The sequence below is a fragment of the Patagioenas fasciata genome, chromosome 3 (assembly GCF_037038585.1).
Source record: "Patagioenas fasciata isolate bPatFas1 chromosome 3, bPatFas1.hap1, whole genome shotgun sequence".
NCBI classification, from domain to species: Eukaryota; Metazoa; Chordata; class Aves; order Columbiformes; family Columbidae; genus Patagioenas; species Patagioenas fasciata.
In genome coordinates this window covers 42,638,794-42,666,114 of record NC_092522.1, presented here as the reverse complement: position 1 = coordinate 42,666,114, position 27,321 = coordinate 42,638,794, and the positions used below count along the sequence as shown (strand labels likewise).

General features: G+C 39.4%; 1 protein-coding gene and 1 long non-coding RNA gene across 4 annotated transcripts in view; one reads left to right on the top strand and one right to left on the bottom strand.

Annotated features, from left to right (window-relative positions):
* LOC139827711 (uncharacterized) overlaps positions 1-23,523 on the top strand; it is a 74,899-nt gene extending 51,376 nt beyond the window's left edge. Inside the window, exon 4 of the long non-coding RNA XR_011738629.1 lies at positions 22,939-23,523. This is a non-coding gene — a long non-coding RNA (uncharacterized lncRNA). The remainder of the gene's footprint in view (positions 1-22,938) is intronic.
* SMYD3 (SET and MYND domain containing 3) overlaps positions 1-27,321 on the bottom strand; it is a 404,221-nt gene that overhangs the window by 274,435 nt on the left and 102,465 nt on the right. The window lies entirely within an intron of this gene.

The window sequence follows — 27,321 nt, the reverse complement described above, 5'->3', positions numbered from 1 at the left end:
AAAGTCTTGGGGCCAATTGCAGGCAGAGATTTCAGCTTGTTGCTGCTGATTTGAGATACTTATTTTTGTTACAAAAACTGCAGGTTTTAATACCTGCTTAACTTCACCATCAAATCAGAGAATACCTGTGATTACTCAGACATTTAATAAATTAGGAAGAAGTTTGCTGGAGTGCTCATTAAAAAAAAAAAAAAAAAGCTAGTTAGTCACCTATTTTGAACCAGGACATTTGAGACAATCAAGGGCTTAGGTTACAGGCATAGAAGGTATCACCTACTCTCCAAAATCTCTCACCTACTCTCCATAATCAACCCTCCTGACAGAGGTAAGCCTTCAGCACTAACAGAAAAGCCTGTCTGTGCAATACAGAGATATGAGGGAGATGGTTCCTTGACAAATTTATGAGCAACATCAGCACCTCTGCCTTCAGTGGGCAAGAAACACTTATCCAATTTGCCTTCCCCTCTAAAGCCACATTACAAAATAAACACATGAACCTCCTTCAAATAAAATAAAGTGCCTCACAGTACACCTGCCTCTCTGGAAAAGTTGAAAGAGAAAATTGCATTAGTGAGGGTATTAGTTGCCTGAAGCAAGATTAGTTGACTAAACTGAGAGTCACAGGAGATGCTCTGTGCATCTAAAACAACCTCAGAGACTGGCAGACATGACAGACACAGGACCTGACAGAAAACAGTAACTGGAGGCCAGGTGGGACACTCAAGACCATCTCAAGTGGCAGTGGATGCTTAGGTTCCCACTGCAGTATCAGGCTCCTAACATATTACTTCAACTTTTCAAATGCTGCAACAGGAGGAAATTAAGAACCTCTGAAGTCGGAGAAGGGCTCTGTAATAATGCTGCCATCCCTCACCTCCTGCGGAGCAGGAGGGCAATGTTTGAAAGAGACTTAACATGGATGGGCTTCTGCACTTCGTGTCTGGCTGCTCTGGTCACAAGAACTCAGGTTTCTCAGATTTTTTCAAAGGCTTTTTTAACAGCATAGCAATGTTTCACATACTGACTGTACTGTATACTTCAACAGAGCCATGCAAATAAAAACACACAATCAAAAGTTATTTTTTCTTTTCTTTTATTGTCACACCCTTCTAGACGTCTACCTAAAATTAGACACTGAGGAGCATAGACCAGGACAGGTGATGTTCCCTGGTCTCTTAGTCCCTGCAGGTATGTGTATGTTGGGTGCAGTAAAGAGGGAGATAAGGCAATTCTTCAAATGCATTATAAATTACTCTGGAGTAACAAAGTAAAAGCAGGAAAGGCTGAAAGTCAATTCCCCCAAAACTTCAACAGATGTGCGAAGATATAATTTATAATATTCTAGTGATATCTTCTGCATTCCAGTACTTGCCCAGTTAAATGAGATGACTCCTTTATCACAGAGTTGACACTGAAGGTGCTTCATGAATGACAATTTTTAGAAAAAAAACCCATGAAATATATCTGAAACACAATATACCTAAAATCCCAAAAATATTCACTGACTTTTCACTCCTGTAATGCAGTTCCTATAATTTCCTATTATAGGAGGGTAAACAAAATCAATTGAGAAGTGTTTATCCTTCTGGTTTGTTTGGGGCAGGGAGTTGCACTGTGTCGCTGACTGGCTTCTAGTCAACTCAATCTAACTTTACTATGGCAACAGTTGCATCACTTCACATCATGCAGTCTTGCATGAAAAAATAAAACCGACACCTTCTCCTCCTATCCCTGCACTTTGATCTTGGAGGTGGATTTAAAAGCCTCTGCTTCCAAGATTTCCAGGCCAGTAAGCCTATGCATAGAAGATTTCTATCTGATTGAGAAGATTTTTCCTATTTACAATTAATCTAGTAAAGGCATTTTGCCTTGAAAGCTCCTTTGTGCTACATAGTATATTCAGTAGTTAGGGGGTTAATGCATGAAATGGATCACTGGGCTGAAAATAAAAATCACTGTTAAAAAAATGTGATACCAGGAGAATTAGGCACAACATAATATTGTAACCACTGAGAATTCTCAACAGTAAAATAAAGCCTTGTACTCCCAGCATTTTCATTAGTTTTCCAGTAGTGCTGGACGCAGCATGAATTACAATGAGCTAGAAAGCAGTGGTTTCTCTCTTTAAAGAACATGCACTGTATAGGGGGAAGTCATTTCTTCACATCATACTGTGCTGGTTATTGGTTTGTATATGCTGGTATGCATTTTAGCACTTAGAAATTGTATTTCTCTCCATTACTGAAGGTTGCATATAGCCTGCAAAACAATATCTGTTTAGCAGCTCTCAAAATGAACCTCATTGTAAGGCAAATATTTGTTTAGAAGTACGCACAGTGATTTAAATCTGTAGAAAGAGCATTCTGCACCAAATCTTTCACTGGGAGGATGTCTTTAAGTTTGGACAGGAGGTGCTGTGCTTTCATTATAACAACTGCAGAAGAGAACATTAAGAAGATTACTAAAAGTCAAAACAGGACAAAAAATCAGCTTGATATAAGCTTCCAGAATGCTGTTCTGCTGGCAATTAGCTATTTGCCAGAAGAAAAATTATAATAATAAAAAACATCACTAAAATAAACTGATTTGGGCAAGTAGAGCACGTATGTGTTGTGGTTAATCCCATGTCAGCCAAAATCAGTACCATACCATACCACCACCAAACATCTTGGATAAGAGACAAACAAGCTATGTGTACAGAACTAATAATTTCTCTGAAATCATTACTTATATAGCTCTTTAAGAATTAAGCATATCAACTGCATTTGAAGGAAGACTTGAGTTGATTCACATCTTAGCCTGAACTTCCCAAAGACTCATTTAGGGAATCTATAGGTATGGGTCAAAAAACCCCAAAGATATGCTCTCTCATCACTTGCTGTGCAGCGACCTTTATTTTTACCCATCTGACATTACCTAGAAGACCAAGATCAGATCCACCTGCAGAATCACTGGAAAACCTGAGCCTCTCATTTTTAAGAAACCTAACCAGCCTAGACAAAATTGCAGAGAACCTGCAATACACCACTGGGACGACTCTGGTGTGAATTCAGTGACGTGTGTCACATGCAGTTTCCAGCAAGTACCGTTTCTCAGAGCCTGACTTGATTCAAGCCCCTAGGTCTCAGAAAGCCTGAAAAACTTCTGAAAACCAACTGCTTACTTCCTAAATAATGACCTACACAATGCTATAGGGACACTTTCACATCTTCAACATATGGTGAATTTCAGTGTAATTCACAGAAACGTGGAGGTTGGAAAGGAGCACTAGAGATCTTCTAGTCCATCTTCCCCTGCTCAGACAGGGCTGCCTACAGCAGGTTGCCCAGGACCATGCTCCATCAGGTTTTTAATATCTCCACAGACAGAGACTTCACAATGTTTACAGGCAATCCCTTCCAGTGTTTGATCACCTTCACAGTGAAAATGTTTTTTTCTTGTGTTCAGACAGAATATCATGAGTTTTTTATTTGTGTTCATTGCCTCTTGTACAATCAGTGTGCACTGCTGAGAAGAGTATGGCTCCCTCTTCTTTGTTCCCCCCCACAACAGCTGTTTATACAAGTTGACGGGTTCACCCTGAACCTTCTCAGACTCTCCTCCTCTGATTGATGCTCAAGTCTCTTAATTATCTTTGTGGCCTGACATTGGGCCCTCTCCAGTAAGTCCATATCTGTCATTGACTGAGGAGCCCAGACTTGGACAAAATAGTGCAGATGTGGCCTCAGCAGTGCTGAATAGTGAGGAAGGATCACCTCCCACAGCCTGCCAGCAACACTCTCCTAATGAAGCTCAGGATGCTGTTGACCTTTGCCATGAGGGTGCATTGGTGGATTGTGGTCCATTTGTTATCCACCAGGTCTGCCTCTGCAGGACTGCTTTCCAGCCAGTCAGTCCCCACTGTACACTGGGTGCTTGAGGCTGTTGATCCCCAAGAGCAGGACTGTGCATTTATCTCTGCTGAAATTTGTGCAAATCCTTGGGCCCATATCTCCAGCCTGTCAAGGTTGCTCTGAATGGCAGCACAACCATCTGATGTATCAGCCGCTCCTCCCAGTTCTGTATCATCTGCAAACTTGCTCTCTCCACCTTTCCCTTCAATCACTAAAACAAGCAGTACAAATTCCTACATAAGCAGTGCCAGCCTGGCTCTGGACACAGGCGCAGACCCCTGCTCGGACCCAGCGCTGCACCCACTGGCTGTCTGGCTCCTGGGCCCTTCGGTGACGCCCCTGCACCAAACCACAGAGCCCACCATGCCACTGGCATGCACTCACTGCATCTTGACCCGCAAAATGAGATATAAACTATTGACATTTTATTAACATTTTGCCTCGCTGTTAATACACCCTCTAGTCAGCTATACTCTGGGGTAAGTAGGGGCACAACATTTTCTGGATAGTTATTTTCAAATTTGAACACTACTTCCAACACTGTCTCATTATCCACCGTCTTTTGATGTGGCACTGCCTCATTCACAGTGAAAGTGAAGGGGGTTTTTGTTTTGTTTTTTATTTTTAAAAAAAGGAAGTAAAACCATGTATTTTTCCTGCAACACTTAAAGGGAAAGACTTTTCTTTAACCAGCTACGCTAATAACAGAAAACTTTAAAGCACGCAATTAACAAGCATTAAAGCTTTTTCCCCCTAACAAACAATCTGATATTGTTCTCTTGAGGATCCTTTCTTCCTTTTTTCCCTCAAATGCGGACAACAAGCTGTTTGCAAAGTCATTAAGATGAAATATTTGCTGAAGAAAAATAAATTTCAACAAGTAATAATTTGATTTGGTGCTGTTTTCTCTTTTAGAGCATGTACCATTAGATATCAAAACTTTGTTGGAAGCTAGTGGCAACCAAAGGACAGGAAGGTGTAGAACATGCCCACATGTGCTGTTTTCGCAGGGATCACAGAAGTCACGCAGCCCCTCTAAGCAAGGGAAAGCAGGAATGGGTGAGGCAGTGGATGAACGTCGTGTCTAGACTTGCTAGAGTTTACTGCCATTTCAGAATAGTGAAAGACAAGACCACCAGTTAAACCACTGGTGGTTTCATATCATGAGGTAAAGATGATCACATCATCAATAAAGATTTACCACACCATGAAATGAAGATTTTCTTCAGTTAAACCACTGGGCTTACTGCAGCAGATCTTTATTTCCTGAGGAAGGCTCAAATGAATGAAGCTACTGCTCACACATAGACTGGCTGGACTGAACAAGGAGGAGATAACCCATCTGCAAGGTCTGTCCCACTTCTCAGAGCCGGGAAAACCCAAAGTCTGCTGATGGTACAAAGCCTGGTTCTGAGGCCTTCATTCACATGGATTCACAGGCATCTCTGGTGTTACAGGCAGTCCCACACCACAGCCTTTTCCTCTGTCGGGCACTCCCACACCAAGCTGTGACTACTCAAGAAGCACATGTAAATATGTTAACTGTGAGACCTCCATCCTCTTGCCAAAGTCATATAGAACTCACCAATGGTTTTAAAAACTCCAGTAGGAGGCAGCAACTTGGAGAGACTGAAAAAGCTTCCTAAAAAATCTGACTAAAATCAGCCAACCAACTGTGGCAAAATAAGCACAGAGGAGGCAGCCATAGCTGACATGCTAATGCCAACACAATCGCCTAGAGGTTACAGAAATCCAGTATATGTAAAAAAGCAATCCTGAGGAACTAACAGTCCACATTATTTTACTTCAGTTGCTCTCCAGACCTCAGGAAATTTATTTTAAAACCTTATCCTACAACCCTCTGTGTGTAAATACAGCAGTGTCACAGTACCACTGAGCTCCAGTACAGCAGGCCAAGTAAAGATCACTTTTTCCTTGAAACACTCGAGCACTGCAGGACAGAAACACAACAGCGTCACGGCCACCACAGTTTAAATGCATGTTTAAAAGCTTGTACCCAAATCTTTTTGGTAACCCTGGAGCAAGGCATGGCAGAAAGGCAGAGCTACACTGAATTTTCCAGGACAGGCAGCTGAACATGCAGAGAATCTCAGCAGAATTTTGTAACGCAGGTACCAGTTGTCCAGCATGTCCCCAAGAGCGACACAGCGATGCCTCCAGCTCACAAGGCAGGGACCACTAACCATCAGGAGCTGGGATCTCAATCTTTGTCCCACCTGAAAGTCCAAACAGTTCACCACTTGCAAATCCAGTTTTAAGTAGCTAAAAACCTAGGTATTGACTTTTTTGTGTGTTACCATTGCCTAAAATGGAGAAAAGTAATAAGCAATAGATTAATATGTTGCATTTAGTGAAAAAAATCAAAAAGGCTGGTTCTGTCAATTACAAAAGATGCAACATCCATTAACTGCATAATACACAGAAAACTTCTAATTTCCAATTAAAAAACATTGCCTAGGACTTCATGAGTTTTTCAACAAATGTTAGGAATAAAAAAATAAAGTGCATATTAAGGTAATCTGTTAAGAGTACTTATTATGTTTTTCCAGGTGTTTAGAATGATTGGAGTACTACACATTTGCATAACTTTGGGATTTTCTAGACATTGAGAGAGAAGCAAACATAAAGAGAAGCCTGTGATTTATTAAGTGGTTTTTCAGGAAGGAAGAGTAATTTTCCTTTACAAGCCATCTGTACAGTTCACCACGTAAATAATTCTCTGTTCAAGACAACAGAATCATATTTTACTTGTGGGTTTAACACACACAGCACATTCCCATCTCAATTCTGTTCCATCACCAGAGGACTCATTAAGAACTATCAATTAACACAACAGCTACGCTAGCAAGGAGAATAATGAAAGGGCAGGTACACCTTAATTTTTTTTTTGCCTCCTTTAATTTTTATTTATTAATAATTTCAGGGCAGAGTGGACAACATATTACTATACAGTTTATGACTGTTCCTCCCACAAGGCTTTTTGTAAAGACAAATTGTGATCAACTTCCTTTGGCACCATACTAGATCTCCTGAGCTTTTATTTATTTATATGGAATCCATCACTGCAAAGTTTAGGACCACAAGCACATGAAACACACTCCCTGCATGCACCCAGGCTGTTGCAGCCCAGGAAAACAACTGCAGATTCTATTTTCTCTTTTATCCATTTAAACCTGAGCACAGCTGGGAAACTGTGAACTGAGTTTTCCTTCCTGAGACTAAACCATGCTATTTACTAAGCGTCAATCACAGAGCAGCTGAAGGATGCATGAGCTGTGGAGAACACACCTAAGCTTCAAAGCTTTCATTTTCTTAACAACTTGATACACAGTGACAGAAAAACAGAAAGTAAATTTTTAAAAAGCTGCTTGAGAAGGAAAATTTTACCTACGAACATTTTACTATTTGAAAACTGCAAATATAAATATACATATCCCCCAAATGTAAGCATCTGCCTTTTCCTGCAGTTTCCTTGGCATGGGGGCCCTCTACCAAAGCCCTTGTAATTGGTGTACTTCATTTAATAGCTTGCAACTCAGAGCAGAGAAGTTTCGACACTGCCAACCCAGCATCACTGTGACACAAACAGAGCAGCCCAGCAGATCATGAATCCATGAAAGAAAAAAAGAACATCTGACTTTCCATAGAATTCTTTTGCCTAGGGTACGAATTACTGTGTTGATAAAGCAGTGGGATCGCAGACTCCTCTCCATCATATTTTTCTGTTACAGGGAAATTCAGTGATGTGTTGTTCCATGTATGATAAATTGTCTTCTGTGGGCATTTATTTTTCACAGATAAACACTAAAAACTTCATCCCTTTCAATAACCAGGCAAGAAATTGCCTAATAATTAGGTAGTGCAATTTATAGTTTAATAGCCTGTGGGATTTAAGGCTTCCACCTTCTCTGAGATTGTCACACCTGTGCCCTTTTAGCATTACATAGTATCTTAGTGTTCTCATTAGAGTTCGGAGATTAATATTAATGAGACATTCTCAGTCAAGGCACGCTAACTTACATGACTTTAATTTAAATATTTTAGTGTAACTTATAATGAGAACTTACCTTTATTACTATTATTTTTAAGAACTTTAGGTTTCTTTCTTCTATGAAATTATAGCAGAAATAATTCAATTGCAATTAAACCCAAGAAAACAGTGATCAGTTCCACACAATAACAGAATTGATATTAAAAGGAGATTTTAGACTCTGTAATCCTTTTCTCTTTGAGACCAGATGAGTTGATTTTGACTCAGGTAGGCAAGCCTTGAATAAGTAAATCACTTGTAAATACAGGGGTTGAGGAAGCATTCTATTTAAGATTATCAGAATTGTTAATTCAGGCAGCCTTGTAAGAAGATTGCGATTACACAGTAAAAATTATTTTTTCCCGTTATCTAAGGAAAGGAGATAGGATCTAGCTTTGCAGAATGGGTTTTCTGACTGTCTCACAAGGAAGGAATTACAATGCAATTCAAGATTTAAAATTTCAGTCACCTCTCAGGGATTCTCCAGTAACTCAATATAATACAGCAAAATTTCCTCTGAGAAGAAATATCCACTGCAGAGTATGAGCATATTAATGATACAGATACTGCTATGTACAATTATACTTGATTGCTGAATCCAAGCACACAGATCAAACATACAGGAACATTTAAATACCACCTCTGCAGAAAAATTAAGGGTTTCTTTTCCTTCAGGGTTGGGGTGGGTTTTTAGTTACAGGGTATGCAAAAGCAGGCTTGTACAATCATCAGATCTCCTCCAAGTAACTCCCAAATTTTCTGGCCAATTTTAGCTTAATTTGATGACAGAACAGCAGTCTGGAAGACATCACAGCAAGTTACAGGAAAAACAGAGGTTGGGTCAAACAAGACAAATATAAAAAATTGTCCCTCTGAGAGGACAGCAGTAGAATGACCATATCAGTGCTCTGGCTGGGCACAGAGCCTGCTGCCTCTTACTTAGGTGACCTGGAAGAGACCCAAAACGCAACAGACGAAACACAGAGCAGTTTAGGAGCTAATTCTCGAAAAAAAACTTTTTTTCCTTAAAAAACTTTTAAGCTTGCTTTTTTTTTTTTTTCAAATAAAGGCTGATTTTTCAGGCAACAGAACAAAATTAATGGGGCAGTTTCATTCTGCAGTTGTGCACCGACATTTCTGAAAAACAGCAGCTCACTGTCTACTGGAAGTTGTTCTAAGCTAGGTTCTTCTGAAAGGGTACTGTCAGCCTAAAAGAGCCAGTATTTCTCAGCTCCTTCGTATGCACTACAATTTATAAAAAACAAACAAACAAACAAAAAACCACAACACTAACTCAGAAAATTACCTAAGATGGCTCTGAAAACATCTATTTTTCTATCTGGTTCACCAAATTAGCTCCTTAATGTAATTAAGTCTCCTAGATTTGGGGAGGACATAAGCTAACTATAATTTGCATTTTTATTTATTTTTTTACAACAGCACATGTTCAATTTTTTCCTCCTGCATAGGCCTCTATGCTTTGCAAAAAGTAGAATATGTCAAATATATTTAAAAGCCCATAGTAATTCTGCAAACAGCTTCATTATTGGCCAAAGGTGACAGGATACAGCAACCGACATGGTACCTGCTCTGAATGCAGGTTATTGCACTACCACCATAGCTGGTTTGCATTGTGCCCCAGTGGAACCACAATGAAAAATTAGCTGTTCCACATTACAAATTACCTTGTTTCTCAGCTACAGCAGGTAATGGCATTTCAAGGTGCACTTGCGGCATAGGAGGGAAAATAAATAAATATCAGCGTTTAGAGTGTGTGCCTCACAGACTCACTCTTTCTCTAAATTTCATGGCGGTGTTTAGAAATAATTCAGATTTGCACTACTATTTTGCAAAATAACAAAACTACTTCAGATCTAATAGGTAGTTTAGTTTTAAAATGCCCACGTATTTTGCCGCACACATCACAGAGGCTCCCCGAGAGTACAGCCATGAGGGCAGGCTGTCCCTGGGGACACACGAGAGTGCAAGGGGACAGGCTGACTGTGCCACCTGCAGTGAGGGATTTTGAAGAAAAGCCCTCCAAAAAGCTTCCCACAGCCACACGAGCACCTGTGCCTTCTCGGGACAGAGCCAGGTCCAAGGGCACTGTGCTCCCTCCTGTGGTCTGCCTCCAGGCCACAGAGCTGCAGCCCCAGAGCCACCTGCAGCTGTCACCAAGGGCTAAATAAACTTCATTCCCTTAACTGGTCTCTCATAAACACTTATTATTTGTTATATATAACTTTTATTATGACTGCTATTAACTGCAATTTTCTGTCTGCTTTGCTTCAGACCATTTGAGTTTGAAATCCTCTTCAAGGCAGGAGGCCAAATTGGGAGGCACAACCCCGGGGCATTCCTGCCCATGCACTCACCACGCTCCTCCAGTTTTGCGAGGCAAATCTGTGTGAAATCCTCCCAAAACTGAACTGGTGTGCTTTTATCCTAAGTCCATTGTACTGAACACACACAATCCAGCCATACTCCTTCGTTACCTCCACCCCTTTTCTTCATAAATATTCTCAGATAGGAATTACACTTATACCAGTAAGCACTTATACCTGGTTACACAGCAAAGTCCAAAACTAACATTGATCCTCACAGCATTAGCTGTGCTTTTGTTTGTTAACAGGACTTCAGGCAGTTTAACATTCAGTGCTCACCTATCTCACAATACACAGCAACCTGGAAGTATTTTGTGTCTGAGACACTGTAACATCAAGCACCATAAAACATATTCACAAAATTTTTCTCTATTACAAAAAAAAAAAAAAAAGAAATTGTTCCCAGCCATTTCTATTTCATTTTGATTCTGTCACAGAAAAAGTATTCAGCCACTTGAACATATGACAATTACTTATTCTTCACTCTCATTTACAATTTGATTGTGGTGGTTCTAAAGAAACTTGAGAGATGAAATAAAAATACAAAGCTTGTATGCAAGCATAAGTTAAGGGTTCAGTCTTCCCATTATCAAGAGACAAGCATTCATATAATCAGGGAGTTTAATCCTAAATTCACTTTTTGTTTTGTCTAACCAACTTCCATTTATAAAGCACTTCAAACAAAACAAAACAACAAAAAAAAAAAAAATCAAAAACAAAACAAACCCGAAACAAAACAAGGAAAAAACAAACAAAAAATACCACCATCCTCCTCTTAGAGTTGTTACACCCAAACTCCTGTAACATCCTCTTGTTAAAGACAAGGGGCAGATGGCTATCCTTTTCTCTCGCACACTTGCCACACACCATGACTGAATTACCACATGCTAAATTTGTCCAAATTCACTAGGCACATGGAAGAGCACAAAAGAGACAATAAATGAAGATGCAGAGAGACAGCGGTGAAGTAGGAGAGGGAGAAGCACTGCACTAGTGAGGAAAAAAAAAAAAGCAAACAAACCAACCCCACCAGCTTCTAATGGTCACAGGTAGCAAGGTTTAGAAATTTCCTCATTTAAACAAGATACTCAGACATCAAAACTTGTTTGTTTTGTATGCTGACAGTAGTTTGGCACCAACATGGTTGAAAGCTACTAACTCACAAAATACGCTACATTATCACCCTGGAAGTTTTCTGCGCTACAGTTTGGTTCTTAAAATCACACATATAAATAGGAGCAGGCTTGGATGAGCTTCACAGATGCCTTTGGCATACCCAGTAGCATTAAAAATGCACAAAGAGGCAGATTTAGCAGCTTCCTTCCTGACAACAGCAGAAAAAGCCTTTCTGTCCCAGGTTTCTAAAACCTGCAGCAAGTCCCTGGTCCTGCAGAGCACCCGGAGGCTGAGAAACACAAGTTTCTGTGAGCATGGACCAAGCACCTCCACAACCAAACAGTCAATTAGAAAAAGTAGAGTAACCACCCAGGAGGTGACTTGAGCAAGCAGGGGGACTGGTGTGGTGGCAATACAGCAAACATGCTGTGGCACCAGCAAGCAGCAGCAGCTGATGTCTGTGCTCCTTGGCACTGTACATTTGTGATGAGCAGAAAGTTGTCATTAAGAGAAAACACATGTATTTCACTCAAAACCTCGATACCAAGAATATTCATGTTCAGAGTTGTAGAAAAGTAGTTCTCTTGTAACTACATTATAAATTCTTTTTCCCTCTCCTCCACTCTGCTTTTTATTACAGAAAGCAGTATTTGGCTAACATAGAAAATATAAATAAGTGTTTTCATTCCAAGGTTCTGGCAGTTAGGTAGGAATTAAGGCACTTGGTGTTTGAAACAGGAAAAGGGAATCTGTAGAACTGGCCAAGTATAAATCAGGGAAGGGGAACCCAAGGTGGGCTGCAATTTTCCTCAGGCATCTTATACTTGGCAGACAGCACCTAATGTGCAATAAGTGAACTTTCTTAACATTGATAGGCAGATCCATCCTACCTCTGACTCTGCTGGGTAAGGGGCCAGGAGGTTAGTACTGACCTAGGATGCTGCAGTGTTAAGTGTGATTTCCGCCCTTCCAAGACAAATATGTTTAGAATATCTCCTAGTCATTAAACAGATCATAGAGCAGTTTGCTTTAAAGTTTCTGACTCTGTGTTAGCATGTGCATTTCAATAAAAATCTATGTTACATGTAAAAGCAAAACTTTAAAATCAAATCTAAGTGGTAATAACAAATATAACGAGTTATAAATATTAAAACCCAGGAAACTGCAACTGCTGGAAATTCAGACTTATTCATTTTAAATACAGTCATTTTAACTCTATGTGCTATTCAAGAAACACAAACCTAACTCCAACTGAAAGTGACAAATAGAATAAAACAACAAAAATCTATAACATAATTTTAAAAGTGTCATTGTAATCTAATCTACATTCAACAAACACTACAATTTACTTTATCACAGCCACTTTTTTATTCTATAAAATTGTATAAAATCCACCAGAAATTAAATTGAAGGCGTCCAGATTCTTTACACGTACCTAGTTTTCCTGATTTAATAATTTCTGTAACTAACTCTAAAACTCCTAATTTCCAATTATAATTCTTAATCACAGAACAATCACGTAAGTATCAATTTTTGTTCTTGGTTTTTACCCTCAGCTTCAATGACATTCTAAAGTAATTTTAAATTGTAAAGGCTTTTGTTTTTTTCTTAAAATAAACAATCCACACAAGTAAAGCATCTGCTCTCTTAAATTTACAAATGAAGAAATACTATGAGCTTCTTACAGGCAAGGAAGCAGTCAGGTTCCTTTTTTTGATGCATCCATATTTGTAAGTCCAAATCATATTAAAAATTAAATGCTGCTATATTATTTAGCACTGATGTTTATTTGAAACCATCGATTAACATTAATCTCATTCAGCTGCTCTACAAAGGATCAATCCTTAAACTTCATTTCAGTGTGACTTTGTAAAAGAATAGAGTTCAGGTTCATGACAGAACTACAAGAGAAAGCATTTCTTTGCCATAAATATACTAAGGGTTAGAAATACAACCCACAACTCACAAAGGCTGAGAAACGTTTTTTGGCATCACTGAAAATGTTTTCTTCCTCCTCTGACTTGTAGTGCCCACCCATAATTAAGAATTATGTTAACAGAGCTTTATTAAACATAATGGAGCTCACAAATGCACAGCAGGTGGTACAGCCCAACACTAACTAAATGTAAACAGCAGTCCTGTAATAAAAGAGGAAAATAAAAGAGCTGCTGAAACATTTGCAATGGCAGCCTCACTGAGGCCTGCAGATTACAGAACAGGCTGCTCAGTCTCACCATTCTTAGAGGGACAACTGGGTAAAGCCCTGAGCATTTTGGTCTGACCTCAGAGCAGACCCTGCTTTCAGCATTGAGTCAGCCATCAGTTATCCTACAATGCTATTTTATCTTTTCTGACTTATCTAGGACAATGGTTCTGATGTTTGTCTTCCATGAGTGATGGTCTCAAAAAACCCCACCAAACAAAAGCAACAAAACACCCCCAAGAAAAACCCCAAATCCTACCAACAACACAGCACCACAAAAACTTTGAAAGCTTTAGAAGACTTTTCAGCATGACATTAGTTGTTAATGAATACATGAGCTTTTCTATTATGCTAACAGAATATTTCTCTAAACCAACTTTTCAATGACAAAACCAAAATACTTCTATATAAAGATTTGCATTTGTTTCTGAACAACAGTCCCTGACCCTGGGCACAGCAATTAAAGTAACAAGTAAACATAAAACCATCCACATGGGATGGTCGGAGTGTACTGTAAGGATACATTTTCTTTTCCAAGCACTTTTCCTCACTAATCTACATAAGACGACACTCCTCTGTCACAGTGCTCACACCCATGTCATTACACAGTGAAAAACAAAGCTTTTCAGATGTTATAGAAATATTGTACTCAGACCTTGCCATTTTCAGTAGGATCCGTAGCATGCTGAAGTAGCAATCAAATCTCAGTAATTACAAATATTGTCAAGCAGGCGTAGGTGGATGACAAAAATCTCAAGTGTCATCCTAAGGCATTAGAATTGCCACTTTATCACCAGTCTTGACCAATTAGTCAGTGACAAAGATCTTGTAACCACACAGTAAAGAATAAATAGGACTAACAACATACCAGTACAATGAATTAGTGAGTACACTCTGCCAGAAAGTATGAAAAGTCTCTTTTTGATTGTCTCTCTCTCACATACTGTTCAGGTGCTTGTTCTAAAGACACCAGGAGTCTCATGAGAACAGCTCACCTCCTCCAAACGCTACAGTTGAATCCCAGATTTCCAGGTGTGTGGTATAAGATCTTGACACTGCAGTTCAAGTGCACACAAGTTGGACATCAAAGGCAACAGAGGAAATTAAATACTGTTTCTAATTTAACTGCTCATATTTTATGCAGAGACATGATACCATCATCCAGCTGATCAATGGATTTCTGCTTCTGTGCAGAGTGAGAACCCCACTGAGCTGGGGTGCTCAGAGCCTCTGCTTCACAACGAGCAAAATTTTCTATTCTGCACATGCACCCAAAAGCAGAGGAATTACCATGCACAAGAGCTGTTGAATGCAATGAGCACAGCAAGCCAGAATCCAGCATGCCACCAGGGAAAGCAGCTGCATTCAAAACTTGGATGGAGCTTTTGCTTCTCTCTAAATCACAGATCTTCCCAACTCCTACCTCCTGAGAGCAGGTGCAATTTCCCACCTCCAAGGTGGCCATGAGCCCCCATGGCACTCAGAAGAGATCTGTAGCACCCACAGTTCATACAGCCATTTTCAGGGGGACCTCCTTACTCTGCAAGCCACACAGTACAGTGACATTAATAATAAATAAATAAATAAAAAGAGAGGATGATGTGACACATCATGCCTCAGTCCAAGTGCTCTTTTCACACCTAAAAGCAAATCCTTCCCTTCATTTTGAGGCCAAAATGTAACCCAGCCTGAAGCTAAAACCCAAACTTCTTCCTTCAAATTGTTTTCTACTCTGAATGAATTGCAGAAGTCAGATAGCGTACTGTACACATGAAAACACACATATAGTTTAAAACCCAGTGTGCACTTAGAAACTTTTATGGAGATTTATTAAGAAGTACTACAACCACTGCAGACATACCAAAGCAACGCTCACCTCTCCAGGCAGAACACAGCATGTGCTTTTGGAGGAGTGCTGCTCACCACCAAACCTGCAGACTGCTTAGTCAGTTATTGTGGTTTCTTGTAACAACTGTTCTCTTGTAAGTATGAACTATTACCACCACAAGGGGAGATGATGTATCCAGAGAGTGTTTACCTTTCAGTTGTCAATCACAGTTGGTACCTCTCCCAAAACCTGCTCTGCATTTTATAGCAGGCTGCGTGTTGTGCAGGTTGTTGGCATGCAGCCTGAATTTCAGGCCCCATACAGTACACTACCAACTGGCTGTGCAGCATCTGGCTTTGCACAAATAACTACACCGTAGCTATAGGAAATCTATCACCACCCAGGGAACCTGAAAGTAAGCAATATTGATCCATAGCCAACTTAGTGGTCAACTCTTGAGTGAGCAACATCCATCAAGAAAGTTTTATTGACATAAAGGCAGACAGTCACCACACCCACAACCACCTTATTATTTGACCTAGAGATTTTATAGCAACATGATTTTCTGTGATTTGCCAGATACTAGAGCTCAGCAGAGTATTTTATGGTATACTTAGAGACTCATAACTTTTTATAACCCTGACACTGAATATTCAGGCTATTGTTACTACAAAAGAGATAATAAATGATGAACTACATAATTTATTGGTAACTATCCATTTTTAGTCACTGTAGCTTTTAATAGTGTATTTTGGTTAGGCGTAAAAATCATTGTTCATCACTATGTTCTGTCATAAACCAGTTCCTTTTCCAAGCAAGCACTCCTTGTGGCCACAGCTCATGAAAGCTGTCATTTGACAATACAAGGACTATGATGGCAATAGCATTTTATGGATTCTTTACCCTTCTCCCCTGTTCCCAGTTATAATCTTTGGTCACACAGCACAGCTGATGTAAGCAGCTTGACGAAGTCTGTCCCTGTACTGCAGGTACAGACAGACAGGGACAAAGGAGCAGAAAGCTTTGTGTTGGCAAACCCATTGTATCACTGAGATAAAACTATCATAGAATCCTGGGAGGAGATTGATCTGTGGCCAGATTTGTTCCTCAAGGGAACAAGTGCCGGTCAGGAAACACACAGAAAGTCACTTGTGCTTACTGAAATGACATACTTGCACAAAACAGTTAATCTACGCTACAAGTCCAATTTTTGTTTTAACATCAGAAAACTGACAAATATAATGAATGGTGAAAAACATGACACCAGTTTTTAAGCAGTTTCAGAGGGCACCCATGAAATGAATACCTCCAAGTTCAACTTCTACACTATGCAAAATGGTAGAAATAACCAAAAATTAGAACAGAATTAATAGCCATAGAGATTAATATAATGAATCAGTACAGCTCTCTTGGGAAGAAATGACACCTCACCTTACATCATCTTAAAAAAAAAAAAAATCTAACTTATGGAGTAGATATCTGGAATTTAGCTGACAACCTACCTGAATTTCCAGGCAAGGCTTCTACAAGATTCTTCTCCCAAATCTCTCCCTCATAGAAGCTGAGACTTCAACAAGTAGGAGGAAAAACCTTCTCACAAATTATTAATTACTGCAGAAACAGTCAGTTTTCATAATGCCAAAACTTAAACTGTGCAAAAGGAGGTGAGCTGGCAAAGTCTCTTGACAACACAAAATTATTCAGGATAATCAAGCCCCAAACTGACCATGAAGACCTGTGGATTTTCTATGAGTGACTGACAAACTAGCAGACGAAACTCAACTTGGATAAATGCACAGTAACATATTTATAGAAAAAAAACAAACAAACAACAACAACAAAAAAAAAAAACCACCACATGACAAGGCACACACCGCAGTGGCCGTTGGAGTCCAAATCCTGGCATCAATCAGAAAAGAGATTTTTGTCTTTGTTTGAAATTCCCTGAAAGTATCAGTTGCAAGCCAGGTAGCAGTGAAAGTGGTCTACCTTGATTTTAGTAAAGCATTTGACACAGTCTCCCACAGCATCCTTGCTACTAAACTGAGGAAGTGCAGTCTGGATGACCGGGTAGTGAGGTGAACTGTGAACTGGCTGAAGGAAAGAAGCCAGAAAGTTGCGGTCAATGGGGCAGAGTCCAGTTGGAGGCCTGTATCTAGTGGAGTGCCTCAAGGGTCAGTACTGGGGCCGGTATTATTCAATACATTCATAAATGACTTGGATGAGGGAATAGAGTGCACTGTCAGCAAGTCTGCTGATGACACCAAGCTGGGAGGAGTGGCTGACGTGCCAGAAGGCTGTGCTGCCATCCAGCGAGACCTGGACAGGCTGGAGAGTTGGGCGGGGAAAAATTTAATGAGATATAACAAAGGCAAGTGTAGAGTCTTGCATCTGGGCAGGAACAACCCCAGGTTCCAGTATAAGTTGGGGAATGACCTATTAGAGAGCAGTGTAGGGGAAAGGGACCTGGGGGTCCTGGTGGACAGCAGGATGACCATGAGCCAGCACTGTGCCCTTGTGGCCAGGAAATCCAATGGTAGCCTGGGGTGTATTAGAAGGGGGCTGGTTAGTAGGTCCAGAGAGGTTCTCCTTCCCCTCTACTCTGCCCTGGTGAGACCACATTTGGAATATGGTGTCTGGTTCTGGGCCCCTCAGTTCAAGAAGGACAGGGAACTGCTGAAGAGAGTCCAGCGCAGGGCAACAAAGATGATTAAGGGAGTGGAGCATCTCCCGTATGAGGAAAGGCTGAGGGAGCTGGGGCTCTGTAGCTTAGAGAAGAGGAGACTGCAGGGTGACCTCACTAATGTTTATAAATATATAAAAGGGGAGTGTCACGAGAATGGAGCCAGGCTCTTCTCGGTGACAACCAACGATAGGACAAGGGGCAATGGATACAAAGTAGAACACAAGAGGTTCCACTTAAATATGAGAAGAAACTTCTTCACAGTGTGGGTAACAGAGCCCTGGAACAGGCTGCCCAGGAGGATTGTGGAGTCTCCTTCTCTGGAGACATTCAAAACCCAGTGGACGTGTTCCTGTGTAACCTCATCTGGGTGTTCCTGCTCCAGCAGGAGGATTGGACTGGATGATCTTTAGAGGTCCCTCCCAATCCCTAACATTCTGTGAAATTAAATGGTAGGTGCTATTGGGAATAGAACAGCGAACAGAAAAAGGACAATGTGACAATGAACATCTCCAGTTCTCTAGCACAGCATGTGGCTGTGGTCACCCTGTTTCAAAGGGAACGTAACAGAAGTGGAAATGTTACAGAGAAGAGCAATGCCATGGATGGAAGTTATGGAGTGATGTCGATATTGTGAGAAGCTACAGCATTGTTGTAGGATGCTGTAGAAAACAAAGACAGAAATAAAAAACAATTAAATTAAGGGTCAGGTAAAAGTCATTTTAGGCCTATTAAACACAACAATCCACATTCAACTCTGCTTGGAAAGACTCAGACTACAGCATACTGCATCCTGGAAAGCCACATCAGCGGGAAGACAATTTTGTATTTGTCTTGAAGTATTTTTTTCCAGTTGCTATGAGAAAAGTGAGTGGTCTAGGTGGATTTTGGCTTGACCTAGCACAGCCATTCTTATTTCCAATTGCCCCATCCTCGTCCCAATGAATCCAACACTGCTCACATCCTTCTTCAGGGCACCCAAAGAGAAAAGCTCATCAGCTTACTCTTCCTGACCTTTACTCCTTCATCTTGCCAATGGTTTCCAAAAGGGCACAGGGAAATCCCTGTGTAAATCACAGAGGTGAACCCCAAGGAGGAAGAGTAAATCCTTGCACTATTCTCTGACATGTCTCATCTATCATTAAGCTGCTGCTCTCAGTCTCCTGTGTAATGCAACTACTATCACTACTGGCATTAACTAGCACCTTCGCTGACACTTGCAGACATGCCCCACAATTCACGACCACAAATGGTAATTTCCACGAACAAGTTCAGAAAATTGTGCTCATTTCTCTCCATAGATCAAGAGCTACAACACAAATACATGCTGGCAAATTAAATGTTGGAGGACTGATTCTCCCAATGACAGCAGCACTCATCGCATTTTCATGATTCAGTGTGGTGCAAATAATCTCCAACAATCAGATAATTGGATACCAACTCCTCTTTGAAAAAAAAAACAAAGTAGCCACAAAATGACAGGACATTTGAGAATTTTGCCAGCCCTGCCACTATCAATGGTGTACATAGATAGCATTTCCATTTCAGAACTGGTAGAAAATATGAAGAAAAAAAAAAAAAGAAAAGAAAGGCTACAAAATACAAGCAAGGAGGAACTCCACTCCTACTGCCTGCATTTTCTAGAGCTTGTTATGATGTGTGAGAGAAGCAGGTACTTCACAATAACATCTACCAAAGTACAAGCAACGGGAAGCCACATAGAAGCAGATGAGAGAGTGGAAAAGCTCTTTTTGACATCTTATGGCATGCTCACCCAAGCTCTTGGCCTTTTGTTTCTAACCAAGTCTCCCTCCGTGCCACTCTGGAAAGTGCTGTCATTCTCCTGATTACTCATATCTGTATTCCAAGCATAACCTACTGTTAAGACATCCTTCAGATTACATGTCCAAATTGTCACTTGTACTGACATACCATTTCATACACTTAAGTCTTGCATAAAGAACAGAAATGAAAAAAAAAAGTCATTTTATAGTTTCGTAGAATCCATGCAAGATTTACATAATAACTTATAAAAACTATACAGGGCATGGCACTATCAATGGAAGCCAGGCATTTGAATCATCTAAGAAGGCAGCTGTCATTCCATACCACAGCCTGACTCACTTCAGTCACTGTAATGGCACAGAAAACAGAGAACTGTAACAAGGTCATTAGGGAAAGCAGCAGGACAAACACAAAGTTTAAGATAAAGTTCTCTTAAGATCACCAGTAGAAAGTCCAGTAGAAACTGTATCAGTGAACATAAATACAGTTGGAGAACTTATGTACTTGAAGATCTTTAGAAAAAGGGTCTTAAGTGATTTACCAGTGAAGCTTAAATCAGACGCATGAAAAAGCAATTATTTGATAACTGCCCTGAAATACCTAACATACAGTCAACAATATCACATCAAAAATAAGTGAGATGCATAACCAATATAATTTCAAAATACTACACCAAAATGACACAGTATTAAATCAATTAGTTTTTTAATATTGAATATCATTGCAATCTTTAGAGAAAATTGATAATATTTCTATCTTCTGTGTATCATAGAATTAATGTTTTAATTTATAACTGATTCTAAAATGCACGGACTAAAGCAATAGCTCTAATATAATAAATGTTTAAAACCACATTCTCTTAGTAACCCATAATTCAATCCTGATATGGCCAATAAAGCTACTTACAGAAATAGAGTTCCTATTTTCTCCCATCAAAGCTATATAACCTTCAAAGAAACACATTCACTACATTGAGGAAGGTCATCTATCTGCAAGTTTTAATAAATGTGTATCAAACAATCTAGGAACCAATGAAAACTGGAAAAAAAAAATCAGGAAAAATGAATAATGCTGAAGAGAAGAGATAATTAAAAAATGAGTTAGTAACATACAAGTTGACCTTAGGAAATATAAATAAGTGATCCCTTTTCCTCTTCATAGGTTATATGACAGTTTTCTTCTCTGGAAAATGCAGCAGAGATTAATTCTATAAAAGAATCTAATTAACGATACAAACAGCAGCAATATTTTTTGCAGCTGTCACTTAAAAGAAAACTTACTGGATATGGATAGCTGCCTCCAATCTAGAAAGTTAACGGGGCAACACACTCATAAGGCATAGAGTTGTGCTTTGAATCACTGCAGATACACCTGTGCATTTGTGCTTATCGGTTTTGTTCTTTGATGCAGACCGATATATTATTTGCAAGCAATATTTTTGGGACACACTAAATAGCAGAAAAAGGAGGTGAAACAAGGAAACAAAATTATAGAACAGCTACTGTACTGATGCCACTCAGAAAATTCAGAAAAACATCCGACTTTCAGACAGTTGTGTTGAGACTTAATTTTTTTTTTTAATCTACCAGAAATATCAACAGCAAAGCAGAATTTTAACTGCTGCTTCACAGTCCTACTGTCCCTGCAGTTTATTCTTCATCTAAATTCACAACTGTAGTTTGGGATATCACTGTTAATTGCTTCAGAGACCATGAAATGTCAAAAAGTAGGTGGTTTTGAACTGATGCAGGAAATTAAGCATGGGAAACAGAGCAATTCCTCAAGTCCAAGTTCATTAACAGACATTATTTGAAGCAATTCTCTCCTGCTTTCTGAGCTTTAAAAAATTATTATGCAATACAGTAATTACATATGGGGAATTGCAATCTTCAGGCTAAAATTTTCAATTTTAGTTACCTACTAGGAAGGAGGAAGCTGGCAGCTTTATTTTCTTTCATATTTCTTAGCCCTTCCCCCCACTCCCCCAGCATTTCACCATTGAAACAAGACAATGGATTTGGTGCATGGTGAATTGTGTCGGATTTTAAATTTTGACTTGGCAAAGACACTACTATGCCAATGTGAAAGAAACCCTGGCTGTAGGATGAGGCACGGCAATACCTTTTCAGCTCAGATGACATATGCTTTAGATCTCCCATCATTAGCATGCTTATCAATGATCTAGGACAGGACAGAAAATGGAAATGGATAAAGTAAAAATGGCAGTAATAGTTGCAGATGAGAAAATTATTACAGCATGCAGGCACTTCAGAGCACACTAAATGAACTAGTAAAGCAAGATCAAAATATACGCCATGTTGGTGAATGGAAATTAAGGGACTAAAATCACCATCAAATCATCAGCTAAAGAAAGCTGGCATCACAGAGAGCAACGATAGAGAAAAAAAAATAATCTCTGCTCACCAGCAGTTGTAGTTAAAAGCCAAAAACTATGTGTAAGGAATACAATGGCAAAGCATGTGCACTAAAGGATATTACTGAATTAGTGGATGAAAAAAGGAGCGTGAAGAAATAACTTTCATTCATATGTAAGAAAAAAAAATAATGACTGTTACCTTCAGAAGGAAAAACTAAAAGCACATGACGTTGTGAATAGTCTAGAAATGGGTCATGATCAATTGAAGAGAACACTCAATAAGAGAGTAAATTCAAAATGAAAAAAACAAACACTCTCCTCAATTCTGTGATTAAAACTCACTTCCACCAAAAAGTAAATTAAAAGAACAATATTCAGGCATTTGTCAGTAATATCTATAGGATTTCAAATTACTTTACAGGGGATATGTTCATCTTCCTTAAATCAATTGCTTGTGAAAATAAGTCCAAATATCTATTAAAACCTCATCCATTCTTCTAACAACGTAGCTAGAGTTTATTACTTTTGGAATTTGGTGACTTCTTTAGATGACCACCAGATCTAAATTAATTGCCTCTTGCTGTGATTCAAAGACATCCATTTCTATGCTCCCTGCAGGATCTCAAACAGCTCAGATGCAGAAATGGAAGGAAGAGATGCCAAAAATCCAACTTCTTACCTTCAGCAGAAGTAAGAGAAAATGTTTCTTCAAACTGCCTCCATAGATTTCAGAATGACTAGATATTTTATCTGTTTCCTGTTTTTAAAGCACAAATACTTTAAAAAATGTTTGTTAGAGATGGCATTACAAAGTTAAGTGATCACAGATTAAGTTGAAAGGGCATCAGTTAGTGCTGGAGAAACTAGTCTGCACAACCTCACCTTACAGGTTAGGAACAGGACCTCATTAACAGTGTTTTACTTTGAAGTACCAGAGACGATGTTTACGGACAGCTACTGCAGAGCAGTTAACACCACATACTTGGTTCATGCGTTTGAATCCTTACATGTTCACAGCTTGAAATGGCTCAGTGAGATCTGAGGTTTGATGTTGTTCTCCTTTCTTTGCAAGATGAAACTCAATTTGATATTTCAACTTCAGAAACATTATGAGAATATGAAGATAGTTTCATTACCTGACATACCTCTCTCTACTGAATTAAACTGCAATAGATGAGCTGAATCCAGGGTATTGTACATCATCAGCACCCAAATGCAGCAGTGTGAAATTAGTTTTAAAATTAAGGTGAAAAATAAAATAATTTTGTCCAAATGAAAGCAGTCCAATGTCATTCATATTGATCTAGCTCGTCAACCATGAACAAGTCTACATGTGCTCAAGTAAGATTTTTCACTAGTTTAACTAAACCTTTTAAAGCTAAACTATACAACTTCTTTGCTGTTCTTTTTCTTATAAAATGACTACATGAGAAGCTGGCACCTTCAGATTTGTCAGAATGACAACGACCATTTTAATGTAATAGTTCATTCCTTCCCTGAAAGAATTCAAAAGGAAGAAAACCTCAGTTTTCTAGTGCTTACACTCAGAAAACCTGTGAACAGGCATAAAGCAGAGAGGGATAAGAATAAACTAAAAAGCCTTCAGTTTACAACATCAATAATGCTTTACTGTGTTCTTGTGGTAAACAGCATACGGGTCATTCTTTCTAGCAATCCCTTTGATTTTTCTCTGGTCTGCAAAGGCTACAACATAGAGAATGCTAGATGTTCATATTCATTATTAGTCTGTATCTCTTCTCTCCTTACATATTTGTTTGTAGAGCTGGGTAAACTATGGACCAAACCAGTAGATTTCTCCTATGAATCCAATACTGGAAACCACTAATTTATATAATCAACATAGGGACACTGCCCTAAGACAGATTTAGCTTTGCTTTGTTTAGTGTGGTAGGAAATATAGGTAAATGCTAAAAAAAACACAAGGTCATCCAAATTACTGCTAGTAACAAAGCAGTGTCCTATTGATTCTCTGCTGAAGATCTCCTCTAATGCAATTTAGAATACTATTCCATCACACACAATTTTTTTTTCCATAAAGCCTGTACCTTTTTCACTGTCATATATCTTCTACACACACAGAAAAACTAAGAACACTTTGTTCTTGCCTTAGAAATAAAACTATTATAAAATTAATTGTTTAATGACAGTAAGGGCAAAATAAAAATATAAAGCCAAGCAGAACACATCACAAGTACAGCTTCTACATCAATGAAGCACAGATTTCTATAAAGTTTTGTGGGTTTTTTTTAATAAGAATTTACCCCAAAGGTTGTAGAGTCTGTCAATCTCTCTCTTGTAGTTACTACACAAGATAGTTTAGGATACTATCACTTCTGTCTCACTTCAAGCTACATTTCTGAAGGATATGGGCTGGCATGTAGGATGTCTGGATAGTAACATTTTATGTAATTTTATACAGGCTAAATCTAAGTCATGAGTTTAGCCATCATCTTAAAGCAGAGAGGAAAAACAAGTCTAATCATTTGCCTTTCACTAAGATTGCTTAAAGAGCACCAGAAATCACAATAAAAGGACTGTACTACAATAGACAATAGATCAGATTCTGCACAGCAGGGTTCAAAACATAAAGCTGCTTAAAAGATTAGCTCCAAAAGTGTCTTAAATATAGTGTCCAAAAAAGCATGCTAAAGGTCTCCAGCCATGAGACAATCTTCCTGAGTAACTTCTTGCCCACCTTTGGCTTGATCTTAATGAAAGCACAAGCTTCTCTGACCCAGATCACAGCTGAAAATCCCAGGACATCATTTAATTCCTGGCTCCTCCAGAGACCACACGTGCTCTGAAGAGAAGAATGAACTGCTCACTGGAAGTTACATCAAGTACCAAGACTGTTAACCAAGATTACTTCTGAATGCTGAAGGTCAGTATACGTTGCTTTGTTTTTAGAGAAGATGAATTCAAAAGTCATGATGTTTTCTTAACAAAACCTGTCAGTCACAAAGCAGAAGAGCTGCTGAAAACCCTGCCTGAGACCCATTGTTTGTCAGCACCCATCTTTATTGCTTCTAGACACCATCCTAGACAATGTGTGTCCTTATTCTGTTTGTTATCCTGTCCTTGGGCAACGGTGTCTCTGAAGTCTCTTTGATGGGAGGGACTGTGGACATAAGTGAACACTAATATCCAGCACCTGCGCTCTGCCTCCACACAGGAGGACCATTTGGCAATATCAAGCAATGCAATGGCAAATGCCTTCAGCATTCTGATCTGCTAGTTTTCCTTTAGCCCATTTAATTTCATATTTTCACCAGCATATGGCTTACTGGTACTTCTGAGGGAAGCTCACATTGCATAAGTCAGCATAAAACCAAGACAAGCATTCCTCTATGTACCGAGAATCTTCTTGCCCATCTATGATTGCTTACTAGCCATCTGGCTCCCCATTGAGATTAATTTCGTAGCTATTGGTCCTAATACAACTGATGAGAATTGAGAAATGAAGTTTTAACAGCCACAAAAGTCACACATTGGTACTGTTGCCTTTCTAGGTCCTTTGATCCACACAAGCACAGACCAGCTCCTGCCTCAATCATTTGAAGATATGGAATCAGTCACTTGAAATAACGCATATTTCAGTTGCAAAGACAAAGTTGCGTACAAGTTGTTGAGGACACAAGGCATTTTTGGTTTTAATGTGTGTGTGGTACTATCTTCTGTTTTCTTGTGCAACACTTCTTTTGTCCAGCAGTAAAAAATTTGGGGATACTATCACTACAGCCTAGGTACTCTCATACAGAAATGCTTCCCTTTCAAGGTTTGCACTGAAACAGCAGACTCCTGAGAATCTTTTGACCTTCAAAGTCCTTTGCAAATCGTTTCTCAGACCACCTACCTTATTAGAACTGATTTCAAAACAAACAGAAAAGGGTTTCAACATACCACCTCCCATCCTGTGGGGCATTTTGTGCACTGAGGGCTTATATATATTTTAAAGCAACATTTCCACTTACAGACGTAGTGGTTTCCTGCTCTTTGTTGCTATATGTTATTAGCCTCAATGTATGCAATTATCAAGTGATTGCATCAGAAAACCTGCTGATTATAGCAAATTACTTCCATATCACTGAGAGTTTTGCCAGTTTTGCAATGTATTTTCCCCTTGAACCACTTCCCACATCTTGCAGACACCATGCTATATTCCTGACATATGTTCTGCAAAGCAAAAACCTCTGCAACAGAGCACTGCTTGGGGCACTATTATGTTATGTATGACCTGACAAGAGACTGAAGGTAACAGCAGGTGTTGGAACAGGAATTCAAGAGTCTTAGTAGTTTGGTGCTCCTTCCTACTTCCCATCTGCAGAAAATACAGTAGTCATTCTCTAACCACCCAGCACACGACACTGGCAGACCCTGGCCCGTTTTGCGTCTATGAGTAGAAGCACAAGAGTCATTTGTCCAGAAGTCCTGTTGCTGGGACTATTGAAATCAAAGCCATACTAGTTCAAGACACCTGCAATGCTCTCTGTTAAGTAAGGAGCTAAAATCTACATCCTCCTTATGGTACAAACCTTAGCTATTTCAAAGGGAGACTAACAGTCAATAAAAGAATCATTCTGTGCAGAAAACAAAATGGCAAGCCAGTAAAGGTTCTGAGCAACCAACCCTGTTGCTAAGACTTGAGCAAAGATGAAGACACAGCATGTGAAAGACTGGCTCCTCGTACACTTCATACAGTGCAAGAACCTAACAGAGAAAGGAACGGATGAAACACTGGGGAGAGGAGAAGCCTGCTAATTTTTTATTCAAGGGTACTACTGACTAGAAAGAATAATGAGACTTGCAGATCAATCCAGGGGAACCTGGCTGGCAAGAAAAGTATTTGTTTGCTGTCTGTCCAGAAAAAAAAAACACCACAGGTGCCAATGCAGACACATAAGCACATGGAATGGCATGAAGGAGCTAAAGAGATCTGAATTCTGTCTGCTCAAAAGGGACTAGTAAGAAAGGCAGCAGCTC